Source organism: Strongylocentrotus purpuratus, unplaced genomic scaffold, assembly GCF_000002235.5.
Source record: "Strongylocentrotus purpuratus isolate Spur 01 unplaced genomic scaffold, Spur_5.0 spur5_scaffold_14, whole genome shotgun sequence".
In the NCBI taxonomy this organism is placed as follows: Eukaryota; Metazoa; Echinodermata; class Echinoidea; order Camarodonta; family Strongylocentrotidae; genus Strongylocentrotus; species Strongylocentrotus purpuratus.
In genome coordinates this window covers 4,886,724-4,909,615 of record NW_022145599.1, presented here as the reverse complement: position 1 = coordinate 4,909,615, position 22,892 = coordinate 4,886,724, and the positions used below count along the sequence as shown (strand labels likewise).

The 22,892-nt window shown below is 37.2% G+C and overlaps 1 long non-coding RNA gene across 1 annotated transcript; it reads right to left on the bottom strand.

Moving 5' to 3' along the window:
* Positions 1-7,014: 7,014 nt before the first annotated feature.
* Positions 7,015-10,713, bottom strand: LOC105437727. The gene is made up of 3 exons (XR_004063885.1): positions 10,232-10,713; positions 7,944-9,754; positions 7,015-7,463 (listed from the first exon to the last, which is right to left on the bottom strand). It is a non-coding gene; the product is annotated as an uncharacterized LOC105437727 (long non-coding RNA).
* Positions 10,714-22,892: the final 12,179 nt, after the last annotated feature.

The window sequence follows — 22,892 nt, the reverse complement described above, 5'->3', positions numbered from 1 at the left end:
TTTTACAACTTGTCTTCTTGGTAAGGACGTATGAATTGGTGAACCTATCACTCTCTGTGAAGGAGGGTTACATCCTCTTCATTCTCTTCATCTTCCACACCTGAGTCGAGGCGTGACTTCATCTTTCACACTTGAGTCATGGTAACTACGATCGTACCAGCAGTGTTAAATCTATGATGAACAAACTAAAATGGCTCTCGCTAGTTAGTAGACGTCTGCAAAGCCGTCTTGCAATACTGTATCGCATCCGCTTTGGTCTTGTTGACGTTGAATGGCAACAATACCTCAATTAAGGCATCTGTAACAATTAAGAGGTCACGGATCCCGCTTCAGAGCGACACTGTGTACTAGCCAAGTCTACATCAGCTTCTTCTCCCCCAGAACTACCGAGGACTGGAACAACCTTCCAGTAGACCCAGCCTGATCACTCTCCCTGGAGGCATTTAAGTCCTCACTGGTAAAGAAGCACCCCTAACTGCCCTCACGGGATTAAAAGTTTTTACTCGCACACTGTACATACATGTATATGCACAAGGATCCTGGCCAGCAGGCACACAAGGGCTCCTCACAGCCACACACAGTGCGCAATCTTCAAGGCCTTGAAGCAGCACTTTTCTTGGAAGAAGATGAAGAAGAAGATAAAAAGACATAAACTAGTTTGGTTTGTAATATGAACATATAAATGATTAATACAAAATATCACATCCAAATCTATTTTACATGCAAAATTACAATAAAAAAGAAAGCCTTTCATAATTTTAGCTGAGATAATTGGACTTTCCCTGTATATAAAATGGACCAGTCCAACTCGTTTCGTTCAATGTTATAGGTATTCGTACTACGTAGAGTTTACTGTTTTCGGTAGAGAATTCCAGTCGGGAACAAGGGTTAACATAAGAAATCCAAACCGTAAGTCAAAAGCTTTTTGAAACAGGCCCCTGATTACTAAAGGCTACTTGGCTGGGCGCCACTCGCTCTGGCGTTCACTCGGATTTTCGCGATTAGTCTCTTTTTAGTCGCTCGGCGTCTATCAGCCATGAGGCCTTGTCTAAAGGCTGTGTTTAACCAGGTTTGGTATCAGAATAAAATGTGCTCAAAAACACAACTCGCAGTATTCACAAACACCACACACAAAATCTCTTTAAATTAGTGTAACAAAACCGTGACTTATTTATTCTTTATCATGCAACTGCTCACTGCACCTGCACTTGCACCGCACCCTCTTGATCACTTAGTTTTTCGAAGAGAGTTATGTCGCCAATTCTTTTTACAAGGCCGCCATCCATCTCCAGCCTTACCGCTCACGATGGTGGTCTCCTGCGTTCCAAATTACCTCTCTAGTTTATTGAAAATATTTCATATTTCTTATGTTATTGTATGCTTTGTACATGTTTATCGAATGATATAATTGTACATGATTTTTCATTCAATTACTTTTGTAAACATTGTATTCATTGTATTTGTTATTGTTCGAAATTTTGTACTTTGACTTTGAATTTGTATATTTTTGAACGCAGAAATGAAAGCTATCAAACAACAATCAAACAAAGCACAAAGGATACGGTGTAATGCATCCTTTCCCTTTGACAAAGGGTTGTGTGACAGACTTTATAACCATGATAAATTGCACCAAATTCATGTTCAACCAGGCTTGGTATCAAAAGAAAAAAAATTGCTCAAAAACATAATCTGCTTCTTTGACATCGTCATTCACGTGTATGCCTGCCTCCCTGATGACCAGCAGTACTGCAAGTCCTTCTCATGACTGAGAATTGTGAATGCTGCAGAGCACCGATTGATTTTTGCACTACTTATCTGCGTGTTTTTTTAAATCACACAACGTCCCCGACGAAGTGGAACACCCCGGCCTTCTTTGGCATCATGGCATCAGAGTCTAGATTTGTAAGTCAAGATCATATGTTGTTTATATAATATTGGTCTTATAATTAGCACCGGATAACTATTTGGAAGTTATGACTTTGTTTTAAAGTATGAAAAGTTATAGAACTTGAAATTTTTTACACAAATTGCCAATTTGGTTATCAGTTTGTAACGTCATTGACTCACTTTTTATCGATTGCTTTAAATATTTGTATCCCATTCATTTCCCTTTTATCCCCCAAAACTTGTCCCTATGCCTTTGTCCAGATCATATGATTTGTATCATATTGCGTGAATGACATTTCACAAAATATGTTATGAACGTTAAAGAATTGATATTATTTTCTGAATATTTTATAGTCATAATCATTGATTTTTACATTCATGATTCATGATTTCATGATTAAACAGGAAAAATAATTACTCTATATTAGTGCATCCACACAAGAACATAATACTATCAATATAACTTGGATTGATGGTGTGAGGAAATTTTAGGAGGAAAATTCAAAATTATTATTATAAGGAAAAAAAATAAGTGGATAGTGAGGCAATGACGTCACAGACTCATGAGTGAGTTGCTAATTTGTCTTCTGATTTTCAAAGTTTTTCATGTCAATAAAAACTCATAACTTTCTTATTAGCAATCCGATGTTGCTCAAACTTTTTTTGATTGCTTTGTCTGATTTTTCTGCTTCTATTGAAATTAAGTTAATTTTGGAGTGAACTTGCCCTTTAAAGGTCGGGCAAACTATTTCTCAAAACCACAAATTACTCCTAATGGAGGTCACGCGCTGGCTGAGAGGTAAATATTACCAAATTATGATTGTTATGATTTCTGTCAAGAATTTTGCTAAACTTGCTTAATGATATGAATAAAATGGAGAATTTAAGGTGGAAACAAACTTCGAACGAAAGGAATTGACCAACACTTATCGGTAGTCGGTTTTCTGCATGAGGAAGATAGTCTCACATCATATTCCACAACGACCGCAACTATTTTTAGATTTCTGACCTTGTGTCTGATTTTGACTTCGATATGGCCTTTGATTTTGTTGTTGACCTAGACTTTGCCTTGGATTTTGTCTTTGTTTACTGTGAAACAACTTTCTCTTACTCCCAAGAGCATCAACCGAGACCCCATCCGTTGAACTCAGCTCTTTTGCCTGAGCTCGAGTAGTTTCAGCAGAACGACACAACTGTAAAGTCTTATCTAGCGTCAAATCATCTTGCCTCAATAGGCGTTCCCTGACCATGGAGTTCACAATTCCATAGATAATACTATCACGAATGAGACTATTCTTTAAGTCCCAAAATCACAAGACTTAGCTCTATTGCGCAATTCAGTTGCATACTAATCTTTTGTCTCATTTTCGTGTTGAGAACTTGTGAAAAATTTGTGTCTCTCAAATGTTACATTACGTTTTGGCATGCAATAGTTCTCAAATTTCTTTAGCACTTTTTCTAATTTCAACTCATCTCCTGTGCATGCCTTGAACCATAATGCATGGCCCTTCAGAGGAATTTTTCCTGTTGGGGACCGGGGGAAAATGCAATGAATTACTGATAATTTATTGCATTTTCTTTGGGTTTTTTTTGTAATTGAGGGGGCGGCGACCGGGTGATGTACCCTATCCCCCGCTGCGTACAGTTATGATTCAGTGGCTAAGCAATTGCCTCGGCATTGTGAGCCCCCAGGATCAAAACCGTGTAGATGTGCTATACTAGTGCCCTTTTGTGAGGCATTAATCCTCATTACTGTCAGTTATGACTTAAGGACGTAGGTCCCCAAGTTGATTAGCATAGTACTATACACATTATTTAGCAGTAACGCAAAACAAACACTCACAAATTATCATTCAATAAAATCTGAGAATGTATACTATTATTTAGATCTATTAGGAATAAATCATTGTCAAATTCATTCCATAATTAGGGTTAAAATAATTATTCCATCTTTATGACCAACAGTTTATCTTCCTCAAATTGGAACGTATTGTAAATGTCAAGAGCTTCTTTCCCTATGCCAACGCAGGAGAATGGATGTTTGTGCTTTTTCTTCTTTTTGTGAATAGAAATCCCATCCATGCCCAAGCTCCCTGTTGATACTAAAATTTACCTACTAAACTGATGTTAAAGCCACACTGTCCTACTTGTAACTACTTGCTCCCTCTATATAGACAAACAATGGCTTATCGGTGACCATTGGTCCCCATGATCCTCTTTATTTAATGTTAATTGAGAGCTGAGTTGATGAGATAACCACCTGTCCAGTGACCTCGCAGGGCGGTTTTTCCCCTCCTTAAACTAGTACAGATAAGCTTTAACAACCCTTCGGACTACACTAATTACCATCAAAGTATAAGTGAAGTGTAAAAAAAAGGTATATTGCTTGGTTTTATCAGGGAGGTGGTTTTATACTATAGTTTTGCTAAGGAAAGTAATTTTTTAATACAACAAAACTTCAAAAACATGTGAAGGGGTAGTCAGTGCCGTCACCTTCGCCCCTCTCGTTCACTTTGCTCCCTCGACCCTCGCACTAGCGTACTGATGGCGGCTTGGGGAGCAGTTGCCCCCATAAAAATCCCCCCTTGGGCTGGCCAAGGTGCTTTCTACCCCCCCCCCCCCCCGTCCACGCCATAGAAAAGAACTCGGCTAGATCCGCCCGTTAAAATTCGTCATCCTTTGTTATTAGACGACGAAATTCTCATAACCATCTTTGGTACAAGCTCGCTGATTGGCTGTTTATTCACTTGGGGCGTCATTGAGAACGCCCGTAGATTTGGCCAAAACCCGTTCTGGATTTCAGTACCTCAGCGATTAGTCTGCAGGCACAGACCCTAATTTGACACTTTATCAACAAATCATTGTGCCTTGAGAGAAGTCTAGCCCAGCTACCTACTGGTTGTGTCAGTATAGGGTCTGTACAGGTTTACCAAAACTGCTTCCCACGGCCAAAATCTAGCTCCACCCTCTTCTCCAGGGTCACCTGTGATTGGTTGCTATACAATGTCCATCACCCTCTCTTGGGACTGGCTGGCAAGCTCTCAGTAACAAGATAATTGGGAAGGCAGATAAGATATGACCACCAGTTAAATTAAAACAACACTGGGCCAGGCCAAACACCAGCCAGACCAAACACCTTCATTCAGACCAAGTTTTGCCCTCTTGGCTTGCTGGATGCAAAATACAGAAAACTGAAGAGTTATTTCCATCCGAGTAAGCTCAAAGCGGCATTGTATTTCTTTACAATCCTGATGAGTAATAAAAAGGGAGATACAGATGCTATAGGCCTACTGGGCAAGACATCTTGAATCTGTTCATTGAACAACAACAAAATTTGGGGGGCCCCACCTCCTTTTATTTTGAGTTTGCAGTCACATTTTCATGTTCTTGTTTTTCTTAACAAAACTCCCAGCAACCTCCCTCCCCCCATCTATCTCATCCTAATTTTCTTATCTCTCACTCTCTACCTCATGAGAATTTGAAAATGAAATGTGAGTTGTGTTTTTTTTTTTTCCCTCAAGATTGTTTAATGTTGAAATAAAGTTAACAAATTTTCTCTGAAAATGCTTAAGGTAGCATATAATTATGATGGTATATTTAGAATGCTTGAGTTTATCCTCAACATTTTGATACACATTGACCACCAAATACCTTTCCTGTCGAGCTATTGGTGAATGAAAATGACAAGTCTATATACTAAACTGCTAAATGTCAAAATAAAAGCGAAAATATTAAGGGCAGTACATTCAGAACAGGAAATATGTTACTTTTCTCTGGTCAGAACAAGAAAGTTATCTGAGAGGTCTCGCAGCCATCCCTGAGTTTATGCCTTAGTTTAAAACAAACATAAATGTAGCCTACTACTAGGGTCTATTGTCTAGGCATATGATTATGTAACTGATGTTGTAAGAGAAAACACAGTGGATAGGGGATACTGAGAGATAAGACAGAGAATTATGTCCATATCTCACTTCAGCAAGATTATGAAGCAGGTCTTCTGCTCATCTCTAGCTCTAACTCTCTTCAAACATCCAGAGCTTTCACATTGTCATGGTCGATTTTGCAGTGTTCCTGCCTCGCTCATCTCACTTTCCCATGTAGCATCATGAAGTAAAATCGTTTTTGGAGGCGGGAGTGGTGCTGAAGAAAGAGCAATGCCAGGCAATTAACAGTATTCTCACTAACCAGCAGGATACTCTTGTAGTATTACCAACTGGTTACGGAAATCCTTAGTGTACCAAGCCCTTCTGAGTGCTTTTGAAGTTACCCCCCCCCCCGAGTGCCCAAACTTATCTACATTATTGAACAAATTAGGGAGCAAAGCGACCGACAGGCAAGTTTTTTTCATTTTCACCCTGAAAAACTGAATATGTTGAGTTTACCCAGGACAGTTTTGACCTCTGTAATTGAGCGGTAGAGAAGCTAGAATTTTATATATTGAAAAATGTTTTTCTATTCACTCACTTCTACAATCGGGAGCAAAACTAACAAAAACCCTTGAGAAATACTGAAGTTAGGATTTCTTTCAAATGTTGAAGCTTTGTAAATCAAGTTTAAGTTCAAGTTCGTTTATTTACACTCATCATTAAAAATACAAGAACATATACAATTAAATGAGGAATAATCACACATAAAATATCATACATTCAACAACAACAAAATAACATAACATAATGGGAGTGAAGGGATGAGCTAAAAAGGAGTGTTGTCCTTATGCTAGAGCCCATCCCTCAGTATAATATAAATAAAAGGTAAATTAAATGTTGTACGATTGGAAGCATGACAAAAAGAGGGAAAACAAGGGGGGGGAAAGAGCCTGGTGAGTTATAGCACGTAGGATTCAATTAAATACATTTTATATTTTCGTTTAAAAGTTTGAAGACTTTTGCAATTTCTTATATTTATTGGAATGGAATTCCAAATTTTTGGACCATCGAAAGATATTGACTTTTTCATTAAAGTTGTTTTAATTTGAGGTAAGTGGAAATTAGTTGCATTTCTAGTTTCATAATCATGAAAGGTCGAATTCAAATTAAAATACTTTAGAAGTGCACATGGTAAAGATTTATTTCGACACAAGTACATGTTACACAGGCTTCCTATGCCTGCGCCGGTTCAATTAATTAAGATTAGTAAACACGGAGATCCATTAAAATACATAAGTCTGAAACATATATTTTGTGCCAATGATAATTCCAAAGAGGTATTTATTAATATTCAGTGTCACAGGTACACCGATAATAAATTCCAAGTGTGACAACTGGCATCTTCGATTTCAACAACAATCGGGATTCTACAAATACAGCTACATGCAAAGCTTTACAATATGTTGTACAGGTATACAATACATGATAAAAAAAGGAGCAAAGTAAACTACAGTATACATTAGAAAATATCAAGGATAGAAGAAAAGAATAGATGTTCATATAAAGCACCAATGATAAAACACAAGTCGTTCGTCAATAAGCACTAAATACATCGATCAGGCGGGGAGCGTTGCCTGAACAACGACAGCAGTCCCAACTCTTGTCCCGAGGGAAATGGAAGTGGAACCATGGTGGAACCATGGTGGAACTCTGTTAAGAAACAACATCAAGGCAGGTCTTAAAAAGCTGCGACATAGTAACTTCTGGGGGAAGTTACATCACACGTCTATCTGCCTTGAAGTCTAAACTTGCTCTCCTACTTAATCAATAATAATTCTTCTTTATATGGAACACAGTAATTCAACAAGAGTATTTTATCGTCTTACAAGTAGTTATTGGGCTATCACTAAACTATCTAATCAAAAGTATTTTACAATGACTGAAATATCTATAAATAGGTCTGGCTTGTGGAAAGTGGTATCTTAATTCATACACAGTCACAACCATCTTGTATCAAAAGTTAAGGGACAAACACATGAAAATATAATACAATGGGTTTTCCAACGCAAGGAGAATCACACTAAACAATATCATACAATTAATTCAAATTGCATGAGGAACTTGTGATATCTCTATAATTTACTAGAATAGAACATGAATATATTTTTAGGAAGGTGGTTGTTCGCTTACCTGTTAAGAAACAAAATCAAGGCAGGTCTTAAAAAGCTGCGACATAGTAACTTCTGGGGGAAGTTACATCACACGTCTATCTGCCTTGAAGTCTAAACTTGCTCTCAACGAGAAAGCCAATCTTTCTTCCAAAACAGGCAAACAACCCCACTATTCCCTATCCCCAAGACAAAGGGGTACCAGTAAGTGTATCCACTGGTCATTCATGATTTATGTACTCTACGAATAAAGGAAGTGGTCTGGGTTTAAGACATAAACAAGGCCTATAGAATAGGGGTCTTTTTGTTCCCATCTCTTTGTTTCACCAGTAGCATATACCAGAGAGGTGATCTTAATAGAAACATAGTTTAAAGGTACACTTTAAACAGGGGTTCAACAATTTAAAGTAATATAAGCTTACTCAAAAATAGAAAATAGGTTTACTCAAAAAAAATAGAATATACCTTAATAAACAGGGTCTGACACTCTCCCCTCCTAGAATCATGGCGTCCCGACATATTTAATTACAAGTCAATACAATAATACATTTCCGCAGACTTCAGAGGACAGAGAGAGATTAACCAATCTCATACTTTCCTACCTAGATGGCAAGATGTAATTCTCTGTAGATGACCTCAACATTGGGTGCACCTCTTCAGTCAAACACCGCATCCAACTATCAGACGACACTCCCTTTCCAGAGAACTGCCGAATGATTCCTCCTGCCACTATGCTTCATTCTTGGGTAGAATGAGCTTCACCCGGGAAGGGTGGTGGCAATTAAGGATTTCATTGGTTTGGTGCTAACTTGTCCAATAAAACTTGTAAAATAAAAATAACCAGTGCCAGCGTTGTCGTCTCTGACTGAACGCAACCTAATTGTCAGTGTGAAAATGCAGATGGGCCTCGATGTACCCAATGTATGGAACTTCTGATTTCACCTGCACCAAACACGAACAGGTCGTCATGGATTCCAAGTGACGGTGCGCTAACTTTTTGTGATAACAATAAGCAGATATGCATATCACTTGGGATCGACCCAGTGCCCATAAGGCACTCACAGGGCACACACTCCGTCAACCTCAGCCCAGACAGTGAATTGGGTACCCACTACTAGTGCGGCTGGAGGTTTATCAGATGTGGCCCGATGAGATGGCTAATTCATCTGCAAACTCATAATTGCAGATCGCCTTATGGGACACTTCTTAGGTTTATCTTTGGCCACCTGTTCGGCCAGAAACTTCACTAGCTCTGCCTTAAACTTAGAGTCAGAGTCAGACATTTTTAAAAAGATTATAAAGCTAAACTATCCAAAAACAGGGTTAACAAAATGATCCGGGCAGTGCCTCCATTTGTTACACAGACTTCCTATGCCTGCGCCGGTTCAATTAATTAAGATTAGTAAACACGGAGATCCATTAAAATACATAAGTCTGAAACATATATTTTGTGCCAATGATAATTCCAAAGAGGTATTTATTAATATTCAGTGTCAAAGGTACACCGATAATAAATTCCCAGTGTGACAACTGGCATTTCCGATTTCAAACAACAATATTACAAAAACAGCTACATGCAAAGCTTTACAATGTTTATTACAAGAATGATAGCAAAAGAGCAAAGTAAACTACACTGTACAGTAGAAACATATTAGGGAATAGAAGAAAAGAATAGATGTTCATATGAAGTACAAATGATAAAACACAAGTCGTTCGTCAATAAGCACTAAATACATCGATCAGGCGGAGAGCGTTGCCTGAACAACGACAGCAGTCCCAACTCTTGTCCCGAGGGAAATGGAAGTGGAACCATGGTGGAACCATGGTGGAACTCTGTTAAGAAACAAAATCAAAGCAGGTCTTAAAAAGCTGCGACATAGTAACTTCTGGGGGAAGTTACATCACACGTCTATCTGCCTTGAAGTCTAAACTTGCTCTCCTACTTAATCAATAATAATTCTTCTTTATATGGAACACAGTAATTCAACAAGAGTATTTATCGTCTCACAATTAGTTATTGGCTTTTACTAAACTATCTAATGATGAGTATTTTTACAATGACTGAAATAACTATAAATACGTCTGGCTTGTGAAAAGTAGTATCTTAATTCATACTTAGTCACAACCATCTTGTATCAAAAGTTAATGGATAAACACATGAAAATATAACAATGGGTTTTCCAACGTAAGGAGAATCACACTAAACAATATCATACAATTAATTCAAATTGCATTAGGAACTTGTGATATCTCTTTAATTTACTAGAATAAAACATGAATATACTTTTAGGAAGGTGAATGTTCGCTTACCTGTTAAGAAACAAAATCAAGGCAGGTCTTAAAAAGCTGCGACATAGTAACTTCTGGGGGAAGTTACATCACACGTCTATCTGCCTTGAAGTCTAAACTTGCTCTCAACGAGAAAGCCAATCTTTCTTCCAAATCAGGCAAACAACCCCACTATTCCCTATCCCCAAGACAAAGGGGTACCAGTAAGTGTATCCACTGGTCATTCATGATTTATGTACTCTACGAATAAAGGAAGTGGTCTGGGTTTAAGACATAAACAAGGCCTATAGAATAGGGGTCTTTTTGTTCCCATCTCTTTGTTTCACCAGTAGCATATACCAGAGAGGTGATCTTAATAGAAACATAGTTTAAAGGTACACTTTAAATAGGGGTTCAACAATTTAAAGTAATATAAGCTCACTCAAAAATAGAATATAGGTTTACTCAAAAAAATAGAATATACCTTAATAAACAGGGTCTGACATACATAAAGACTGCAATATGATATTCACAGATATCAAATACATTGAGAAGCTTTAAGTTATAAAATATAGGTTTCGAATGAGCTCTGTAGTGTGAATTTGAAATTACCCGGATGGTTTTCTTTTGCATTTTGAGTATCCTATTCAGATTGGTTTGGCTTTTCATGGCCCATACTTCAGAACAGTAATATAAATGAGGAAGAATTAAAGTATTATATAACATTCTTAAAACACATTTTGGTAGAAATCTAAGTTTGTTTAGAATGCCAGTATTTTTTGAGATCTTGTTGCAGACAGCACCAAAATGCTGTTTTATACACTTTTTCTTATCTTGGGGTGCAATATTTAGCAGGAGTCAGATGAAACTTTCACGATAGCGAGCAAAGCAATGATAATTATATCTTTTATTTTAAAATGTTTGAACTCTTTAAGCTATTTAAGAACTGTATACCGGGGACGTGAAATTACGAGATTTTGAAAGAAAATAATTATGCGAGGGCGCAAAGTGACCAAGCTTTAGAAAAATTTCGCATTTCAAACTCTCAAAAACTAGATTACGTGCATTTACCCTGCGGATTTGGGGGCATATAATCCGTAAGGATTAGGACTTTTCTTCACTTTCCCCTTCTTTTCTTTCTCTCCATTGCCTCTTTGTGCCCCTCCAAGTGCCCCACCCCCCTAGATACGCCACTGTGTGGATATAATATATGTACTTTACGAGAGATGCAAGTGTACCAACAGTAAGTTATTAATTGACAGTAATGTTATTTTGTCATGAGAGGTTTTTGGCGCCATGCAGATCTGTACAAATTGATATAAAACCTTAAATGATATGATAAACTACTAAAACAGGCATATCAGACACATAATTCATTGCTGTGATCAAAATACTTTGATGTAAATAGACAATGTATTCTAAAAATCTTTCTTAATATGAGAGCATTCCCCCTAATGTTACCTTGCTTGATATTGTTTGAAATGGGAACTGGAAATAAGGTGAGTCACACATTTTTGTTCCACATTAACTCGGCACATACCTCTTCAGTATTGAATGGAGTAAAGATATGGTAAGCCTATAACATTATGAAAATAATCTTCTGACTTTGGGAATTTCAGTTGATTTGAAAAAGATTTACCAAGAATCTGAGACTGTATTTTATGAATGAGAGCGATAAAAATCGAATGTTGTAACATTGTTAATTCTACTTTGTATTGATATCATAAAATGCTCAATAGTTGTCTTAAATGTGAAACTGTTACGTCCTCTACCATTACAACCACTTCAACCTAATGTTAAGTTTTATTTATGGGAACCTATAATCTACAAGCTGAGCTTTTTAATAGGTTCCTCACATTTCACTCTGTACAACCTTCTATTCATTACAATTAATTTCGACGTCTTTTCAAAGAATTAATTATATAATGTGACACTTTTAGTATATTTCACATTACATGTACATGTTCTAATTTTGTCAAGAATTATGTGAATTCTTTTTTTGGGGGTGAAATGTGAAACAAATAAACTTGAAACTTGAAACTTGAAACATTAAACAGGTGTACTTGTAATATCAACAATTCCAAATCCCTGTTGTGGCCTGTAAAGAATTCATCAATTCTATGAGGACAATAATGAGAGATTTAGGACAGTAACCCATCCATACTGTGCCCAAATGTTATGGCATCTTTAAAGCGTCCTAATTTTGAACCAACTTAGTCATCTTATATGGCCCCTAAATTTCAAAGCGCATCAGAAGAACCCTAACTTCAGACTTGTCATTGTTCACAGTGAATTAATAAGTTCTACATTTGGTGACAGGGTTTATCGTCAACAAATTGTATGTTTTGTGTGTATAATTATAAGGACATATTTTCTTTATATCAGACCACTGCAGTACATTTGCTTATAATTCAAACAACACTCTTTGTGTCCTTTGAATTTGTTCCATCAAATAGTACTTTGGGAAGATACATGACTGCATTACAGGCGCTTATTTGTACATGTATCTGTGGAGTGCGGATATCTGGGTGAAAACAAAAAAATTGTGACCGACTGCATGTAAAAATGTATATTACTTTAAACGCTATCATACTGTATGTGCAAGAAAAAAAAGTACATTACTAGACAAAATGTACCTTCATGATTTGTTGCGCGTATTAAAGTTTATCAACTGAAATCGTGACTTAAATTAAGCTTCCACAAATTGGCATCTTAATTATTATTCACGTACATTATGTCTGCACTGGGAAGGATATATTACTTAGGATATTATTATTCTCTGATTTTCTCCAACTTCATCTTCTTACAAGTTTAGTGTTTCATCACATGGTTTTGGTGAAATGGGTTTTTCATGATTCGATCAGTATTCTGCTTTAAGCTTTTTAATTAAAGCTGTAAAAATTCAACATTGGTCTTGTTATTTGTCGAACAGGACAAAAGTAGCCCCCCTCCCTGTCAATGCCAAATATATTTGTCATTTTGAGATTTGTCAACATAAATCGGACATTGAAAAAATTGGGTGGATAATGATTCTTTACAAGTTTGATATATTTGGCTGCCCCTGTGGATGTATTATAAGCACTAGAAAATTTGGCCCCTAAAACACTTCTGCTTTCGAGAAAAATTGAATATAAAAATTTACCGGTGCTCCCGGTAAATTTTGATGAATTTCAAATAGCGTCTACGGCCGTACAATGGTAGCTGCGACCATGACAATCTCAGAATATGTAGTTGTGATATAAAATTTCCAAACGGAAATAGCTAATCGGTCGATTTTAGTCAAAAACATTGTTTTATAGCTTGATTAATATCTTGACCTTGAGAGGGAACTATACAACATAAAGAGTTTATTATTTACAATTTCATAACTTTAGACTCGATTTCAACCGCGACAACGATCACTGAATATTGAAGGATCGCATATGCTTCCAAATTTTTTGTTTCAACCAAATTCATGACCCCATACCAAAACTGTGTATTACCTTTATTAAATAAATAAAGCATTATCTTGTATGCCTTACACACAATCTGTTTGAAAATTGAAAATTGAAAATTTGTTAATTTCTGCATACAAAGCAAATGGGAGAGGAGCTCACAAGATACATGTATACGTCACAGAGTTGCCAACTGGAAATGAAATTAGCAAACATAATTATGACATAATCATGTACATGTATAAAGTTTATATAATTTGGGTTTCTCCTTGTTGTAGACATAAAAAAGAAGTTTTATGTGAATTTGTAATCATGAACAAAATGAGAAAGAAAGTGAAAGATGAGGTAAAAGGTATAGTAAGGGATGAAAATATATTCAGGTCCTCATAAACCTAAATAAAAATTACAGTAAAATTTATTCTAGCACAAAGAAATGGAGAAAGAGAAGGAATAGACTGGGACAGAAAGGGAAAAAGAAGGAAAAGAGAAGGAAAGAGTGGGACAGAAATGGATAGAGGAAGAGAAAGAGAGAGAGAGAGAGAGAGGGAGAGAAAGAAAGAGAGAGTTTGTGAGTCATACAAGGAGTACACTGTATTTCCTTCCATTTCTTAAAAAATGAAAAATCATGGAGCTAAAAGTTGTACATACATGTATGCATGCACAAGGCTTATAGTACATTGTACAGTACTAAGAACTGGAATCTCATCCATTCCAATGTGTTATGTAATGGTACAATTTCTACCAAGTTGACTTTCATCTCAGTAGGAGGCATGCAAGCCAGCTCTGATAGTGAATGTCAATCATTGTTACCATGACGATCCCTCTCAGAGCTAAGCTCCTCCTATAAGCACAATAAATGCTTATGGGCTCACTTGTTGTACAGACCCTGTGTCAGGTGCAGCTTCAGTACATGGCCTATGGTAGTCTTATAGTGCAGACTCACTTTTACGACTGACCAGGGTTTGTGCTTGCAGACTACTCAGCGATGTAGTAGCTTCTCGATTTTGCACACGAACCGCAGATTCTCTGTCCGCAATGAGCTTGCGAAATATTAATAACCTAATGTTTGTCGAACTGGCAACAACTAATGTATGCAGTTTGGATTCTGTCTATTGAAATAATATTATCCTTATCAGGTGAAAGAAATATTTTGTATCGAGGCACTTCACAAAGACGTATGCATTAAATTTGGTTACATTACGAAAATTGCCAATGGCATCGCAAATGCAATACCTCCGTAGAGATACGTACGCATTCACCGAAAAGTGAAACCACGTATTGTATCGAGGGCGGTCTGTGTGCGACGGCCGTAAACCTGAGTGCTCTGCGTCCGTGAAGGTCTGTATGTTGCTGAGCGAAATCTCGCTATTGTTCAATACGCCACTGGTCCGTCGCATTTCGCCCCCCCCCCCCCCCAATGAAAACGCCCCTGCATGTAGAGCATAATTCAGATGTATTTTGAAACAAGTTAAACGCAAAATAAAAGTGAATGAAACAGCGATAACACTAAAAGAACAAGAACAACAACTTACATAACTTGAGGCCAACGTCATTCACTATATGAATACGATTGGTCTGAAATTGTGTTTGTCATTGTCTTACGTCTGTTCTCGAACTGATTTTGACTTTTTGTAAAGTTTAGGATCCCACAGAGAGTGAAAACTGCTTCGCATTTTTGGTCAGCTAAATGTGTATTCATCGTTTGATGCCCCAATTCAATTCCAAATTTCCAACGTCAAATTACACAGTAGTAATCTTTCTACAAACCAAATATTTACACCAATTGGGTTGCATAATATGTTGGCACCAAGTTTAGTGGATATCTGAATATGCATTATTCCTGGCGTCACAGACGTGCGTCATGCAATCAAAACTTTGACCCGGGCCAACAAGTTATGAAATTTGGAAAGTGTAGTCGGCTTATTGATACCGTAGTGTGATGATTGTTATTTTCTTGTCTTTCCTCACTTAAAATGCAGATTATGTGCAACCCCCCCCCCCCCCAGTTCAAATACCTAGACCAGTTTTGGAAACGCCCCCTCTCAACAAATGAAATGGAAGCTCTTAATACCAATCATGTGAAAGAATATGTTTTGACTAATACGTGATGATACACATTTTGCCGGGAAACCGCCTACTAATAATTGGTAAATAATCATATCGATCCGGCCTAAATAGATTACGCGAATGCACTTCAACATTGAACATTTGGGCATATATTTCTGCTTTTTTGCGAATTTAGGCTGAAGTAGTGCCATCTAAAACCTCTGAAGGCAATATTTAAACAATATTGAATGGATATTTTGCACCCAAACCATATTTAGTAATATCATTTTGTGTAATGGTTTATTTAGGAAAATGGACATTTAATACTGATGAGTTGTTAGATAACATCACTCAGCCTGATTTGATTGAAGATATATCTCATTAATGAAACAGTGTAAAGGCTAACCACCGCCATTAAGCCAGGCACCAAATTTAGTAATCTTCTTTTATGTATCTAAAGACCGAGGTTTCCCAGATTTAATTTAGGGGAATGGAAGGTTGATATTGTTAAGTTATTCGCCGATAACATCACTCAGTCTGATTTGATCCAAGATATATCTCATAAATGAATCAATGTTAAAGCTATAATATTCTCAAACAAACTTCCACCGCAATTAAAGGGACTTGGAAACATCGTTCAGATGAGAGCAAATGGTGACTTCAATGACTAAATGTATAATTAAAGATAATCTGAAAGAAATTAGTAAAAACAGACCATTATTAATATTACAAAATTGGGAAAATGATCTGATCGATTTCTTAATTCTCCCAACTGTATTATTACAATTTAATTACATTTTAGGTGAATAAACAAAATGTTACAAAGCAATGCATTGACTCCATATACCATTCCAGACATTTAGATGTTTAAAGATTTTTAAAGGCCTGCTATATGTCTTATTTTCATGGAAAAACGGTTGGAAAAATTCAAAAATGGTTGGGAGAATTTACTATCAGAGGGTGTCCCCCAGTGGATTATTTCAGGGTTTTTTGTGCATGTCAGAGAGTTATTGTAGTAGAAGGAATATAATAAGTAAAACTTCATACAAAAATTACGCAGTTTTTTCATCAACCTTCATAAATGTTACCGAGTCACTTTGAGCCAGATTGATATTGATAAGTTGTTCGATAACATCAGTTAGTTTGATTTGATTGGGGATATATATCATGAATGACACAGTGTAAAGCTAGGCTATATAGTCTCAAACAAACCCACACCATTAAACTTCAAGCTCAATGACACATGACCAGGTTATTATTTCAAATTCATGGATATACACACGGCGACAATTTCAATATAAAATCTTTGGTCTGAAAACAATTATTTGCCCATTGTTGTATATTGTATTTCTTCACTAACAATGAATTGACATTGTAATCAAGTTTCAAGTTCCCAGGTTTATTTAGGAGAATAGAAGATTGATATTGTTAAGTTGTTTGATTTGATTGGAGATATTTTGTCATTAAAAACAGTGTAAAGGCTATATAGTCTCAAACAAATTAACCTACACCATTAAACTTCAAGCTCACTCACACATGATATATTTCGCACTTAAATCTTTGGTCTGGAAACAATTATTTGCCCATTGTTGTATATTGTATTTTTTCACTGACAATGAATTCACATTGTAATCAAGTTTTAATTAAAGTTTCCCAGGTTCATTTAGGAGAATAGAAGATTGATATTGTTAAGTTGTTCGATAACATCACTCATTTTGATTTGATTGGAGATATTTTGTCATTAAAAACAGTGTAAAGGCTATATAGTCTCAAACAAATTAACCTACACCATTAAACTTCAAGCTCACTCACACATGATATATTGCCACACTTTCAAGGCTACTTATTATTTCAAGTTCATGTATATACAAACGTCAACAGTTTCAATGTATAAGTTCTTCTTACTTGAATCATTGGTCTGGAAACAATTATTTGCCCATTGTTGTATATTGTACTACATTTCACTGACAATGAATTCACATTGTAATGCAGTTTTCAGGAAAACCATACTTATTTTTAATGTTATATTTTGATAATTGATACTAAAGCAAGTCGTTGCGCTTATCGATAGGATAATGTGAAGTACGTGTAAAATAATGAAATCATTTTCATGAAAACATTTATAAAAATATAAAACATGAATACACTATTGACAGCAAGCAAGTTTTTCAACAAAGAATCAGAAATTGAACAACATTGCACATTTTAGTAAGGACAGATTAGAAGATGCTTTCAAGTATGCTACACTCTTAGTTGAACATTTACAGTTGTCTTCTAAAGTCTTCCATATAAATATAAATTTAAAGGAGGTCAATAATCATTATGAAAACACCACTTTCGTAAGGTTGACATATCAATATATATTCTGCACACATGTAACAATGTGAAAATATTTATTCTTTGGGGGGACGGGGGGGGGGGGAAGAATCCAGAAAGGGACTGACAAGTGAAAATTTGGGTACTGGCCCATGGATTGTGGGGCGGGTTACACGTCCTCCCTCAATTTACTTAGGGGGGATCGCCCCCCCCCCCGGATAATTTGGAAAAGTGCACACCAACAAATGTATAACAACTACTGACTAAAGACTGGAACACACTTTTAGGCTCTGGAGGGGCCCAAGAGTACAGCGTTTAGACTAATAAAAATGCAAAAATCTTCTCACTCGGTCGCTACGCTCCTTTGCATAATATCCCTCAAAATATACAAGTAAATATTGTATTGTTGGTATCGCGTAAGCACAGTTTACACTGCATGTTTACAAGATTAAGAGTTATAGAAGTAGATCAGTGATCCAAAAATTAATATTCAGCTTGCTCTTTTAAGAAGTCCCTTCCTGCCTACTGACTGCACACTAAATACCGGCAAAGTAAAAGTAAAGTGTAAAAACAGTATATTGCTTGTTTTTATGCTGTAGTTTTGCTAAAGAATGTAATTTTATAATACAACAAAACTTCAAAAACCTGTGAGGGGGTAGCGTGTAGCTCTATAATCAGAACTTATCACATAGCTTCATGGGAGGTAGTCACTTCCGTCACCTCCACCCCTTTCACTGGCGTACTGATGTGGTGGCAGTAATCCCCCCCCCCCCATAAAATTTAAACATGGTTTATTTCTAATTTGATACCAGTGGTTTACAACTGTTGCTAAAATGCATTTTTTTTTCAATCAGCTCCCGGGGGCTCTACCGCCCACCCCCGGACCCAACCAAAGGCCCTAAGACGGCCCCTAAATGCTTAAAACCCAAGAGCGTCATGGGGCTCCGCCCCCTGATTCCCGCCGGTGCTTTGCCCCTGGACCCCACGCCAATTTACGCTCCACTTGCTTCGCTCGCTTTGCACTCCCTGATCGGAAATACTTTAGCCCCCCACATCTCCCCCCCCCCTCCTCCCCAACGTTTTTGCTCATTACGCCACTGGCCCCTCTTGCTAATATGTTTCCTCGTCCCTCGCATTTCGTCCTCCGGTCATGAAAAGAAATCGCCGCCCCTGATTGTATCCTCTTCATCATGTATTTCTTTGTTTTTCCTTCAATCTATTCTCTTCTCTTTCGTTATGTCTTTGTTTCTCTTTCAATCTATCCTCTTCTTTTTCATACTTGTCTTTATTTGTTCTTCCTCAATCTATATCCTCTTCTCTTTCGTCATGTATTTCTTTGTTTTTCCCGGGTGTTTACTTTAGTCTATCCTCTTCTCTGTCGTTATGTCTTCGTTCTCCTTCAGTCTATCCTCTTCTCTGTCGTTATGTCTTCGTTCTCCTTCAGTCTATCCTCTTCTCTTTCATCATGTTCTAATTTGTTTTTCCTCAATCTATATCCTCTTCTCTTTTGTCATGTATTTCTTTGTTTTTTCCCGGGTTTTTCCTTCAATCTATCCTCTTCTCTGTCATTATGTCTTCGTTCTCCTTCAATCTATCCTCTTCTCTTTCGTCATGTATTTCTTTGTTTTTCCTTCTCCATATCCTCTCCACTCTCTTTACGTATTTCTTTGTTTTCCCTTTTATATTATCTTCCCTTCCTGAGTGTACGTGCTTGCCCATTCTTTCACCACAGTATTTCTAAGAATTTCTTCGCAAAAACAATGGCTAAACAGTGGTGTAAAAAAAAGCGCTGCCCGGGGATCTCACTCAAATATAAAGACTGCCAAGAAAACGCGTATAAAGAGGTGTTTTTTAAGATTGGACGCTGTCCGTGCGGTGCCGCATTAAGGGGTTAAAAACATCAATTTTGGGCCATTTTTGAGGCAAAATGTACTTTTTCCAAATGATGCAAAATCCTGCTGTACGCGATGGTTTACGCGTTTAGGGGATTTTTTCTAGTCCTCAGGGCTAGACCGGGGGGGGGGGGGGGTTAATAATTTGACGTGTTTACTTCCGTCGTGTTTGCTCATAGTGTGGACGACGGCCGCGAGAGATAGCTTATCTAGCGCGAGTCGGTTTGAAACGGCGATCTTATTCTGTAGCTTAGTATTTTCATCCACTGTATAATCATACGTAACATTCTTTTTACTGTAAATGTATGTATTTTGTTGACTATAGGGGCCCGCTCACAAGCTTAGCTTCTAAAGGGGTCCTAAAACCATTCAGTTTATGATGTAATCAAGCTAGAATATGTTGATTGATGTACTGTTACCAGTCTCTTTTTTATGTAACAGATTATATCATGCTTTGTGTGGTTTTGAATAAAATGAACTGAACTGAACTGAATCTTAAGATCTTCGGTATGATACCGACCCAGACCTAAGTCTTACGCCTATAGCTGGTCCCTTGTATTTTGTTTGGCATATAAGAATAGTAACTGTTCACTGTATATTGTGTACTTTTATAAACACTACATGTACTTCAGATTTGAAATGTAATTCTTTTTTTTCAAAGAAAGGACTTATGTTGGCTGTGCATCAAACCCATTTGGAAGTGTACATGCAGGTTGATGTTATTGCTTCTCTATTGAAATACTATTTTACATTGTGAATTTTACATCAGAAGCGCAATTTGATAAACTTTACATTGTCAACAACTTAAATTGTAATGCCTATTATGCACGGATCCAGGGGGCCAAGCGGGCCTTGCCCCCCCCCCCTGCAAAACAACAAACAAAACAAAAACAAACAAACGAACAAAAACAAAAAACAAGAGAGAGAGAGAAGGATAAAGAAGGGAAAGGAAAATAGGAGAGAAAGGGAAAGAAAGAACTGTGAGGAAGGGGAAAAAAGGGTGCCACACGGGAGAGCAGTATTCTAGTGCTGGTCTCCAGGCCCGTAGCCACGGGGGGGGGGGAGGGGGCACATGCCCCCCCCCCCGAAAAAAAAATCAAGATCGGTTGAACTTTTTAAGACCCCTCCAAAGGACGTCGATCAATTACATGTATGTTGCCTCCATTAATATGTAGATGTAACTCGATCTAATTTCTCCCATTAAAAAGGAACATGTTAAAAATAGGGGTAATCATGAAAAGGGCCTTCGATATAGGAGGGGTGGGGTGAATGTAAATGTTACACCCCTCCGCCTTTCCATCATATGACACTTTTCTGTCGGCAAATATCAGAAATTGATAATCCTCTTTCCTCCCTTTTTACTTGCTGCAAGAAAAATGTGTGAAATATGAAACTTTTCAACTAAATTGACGGCAAATATCCCCCCCCCCCCCTTCCTTCAATTTCAAAGTGGTCCCTCGACGGCCCTTGTCATGTAATGTCTTTCTCGTTCTATTTTCATATGTTTACCAGTATAACTGGTACAGAGGTGGACCGGCCCCTAAGTTTAAGCATGAACATGCATCGCCGCAAATGTTCTTTAGATACGATGCAGACGTGACTTTTGGCCGTCCTTACAACAGCGGATTGCGTGATGATTCAATGGGTCGCAGAAGGCACTATCCCATGACTGCTTATGAGGAGATGATGTACCTGCGTTATAGACGGATGATCTGTTTCTTTACGTCCATTATCATGTTTCTTATCGTCTTGTTGCTTATAATTGGAGCTGTCGCCCTCGCACTGTTCTGTGAGTCAAAACAATATTGTTGCATTGTTGGTAATCTTTTCATTTGCATTTAAAGGGATAGTTGAGTTTTGTTGCAGAGGGCACTTCACAAAATAATCTTTTTGTGACATATTGAAAAACTGAGTGTCAAATTTGAAAGAACATACAACTTAAATGACAAAATCATCTTGTTTTGGTCAAAATCTGTTCAGAGAGAAATAAGACGATTTCTAATATTTTTGGTGCCCCACAAATATTGCCGTTGAAAAACGAGATAGCGCCTAATATAATACGTTTTATTCCAGCCAATGCTGATGTTGGCTTTTTTTACAATGTATGTTGGTTATAATACGCACAACCAGCCGGCCCGTGTATTGTTATTATAAATTAATTGATTAATTAACGGTCACCATATTTTTTGAAAGTGGACCTGAATTGGTATGATTATATTGGCTAAATCTCACACATTTCGGGGGTATGAAATTACCTTTATAGCAATTTTAGGTCCTAAAAGAGCACTAGAAATTTCATACATAAGAATAAGAGCAATAACCATGTACTTTGCAGGCATTTGCAGTCTGAAACTAGAACTCAACTATTCCTTTAAGATGAATGCATTAATTGAAATATTGACAAACATTTTATATAAAATTATAAAGAAATATCCATTGTACGATCTTTCTAGCACGACGTGGAGTTGCTAATGTGTGTGCGTGCATGTGTATGCCTGTGTGAGTGATAACTTTTTTTTTTTTTTAATTACGAAATAAATATAGCGCTATTTGCCAAGATACTTGAGCTAGAAAAAGATTTTTTTTTAAATTTCAGTTAACTTTGAAAGTTGTAGTGGTGGTAACTGGTCACCAGAGCGAATTGTCGCAAACAAAATGTTTTGACTAATAAAAATACAAATATTAGGGCTTCCAGACATACTCAAATTAATGGAAATCATTTACAATGAAATCAAATTTTTCAATGGCACAGTTGAGGTAAATGATGAATCTCTTGATACTTTAATTTTCTAGGGTGAATGTGACTGGCAAATTTATTGGCATTGGACTGTTGTTGAGTATACATTTTAACAACTACTTGTGTACTTTTCCACAGGCACGTAGCCATGGGGGGGGGGGGGGGGGGGGCACGGGGTTGAACTTTTTTAGACCCCTGCCCAAGACGTTGATCAATTACATGTATGTGCCCCTCTAATACATCAAACTCTGGCTACGTGCCTGCTTTTCCATTCATCT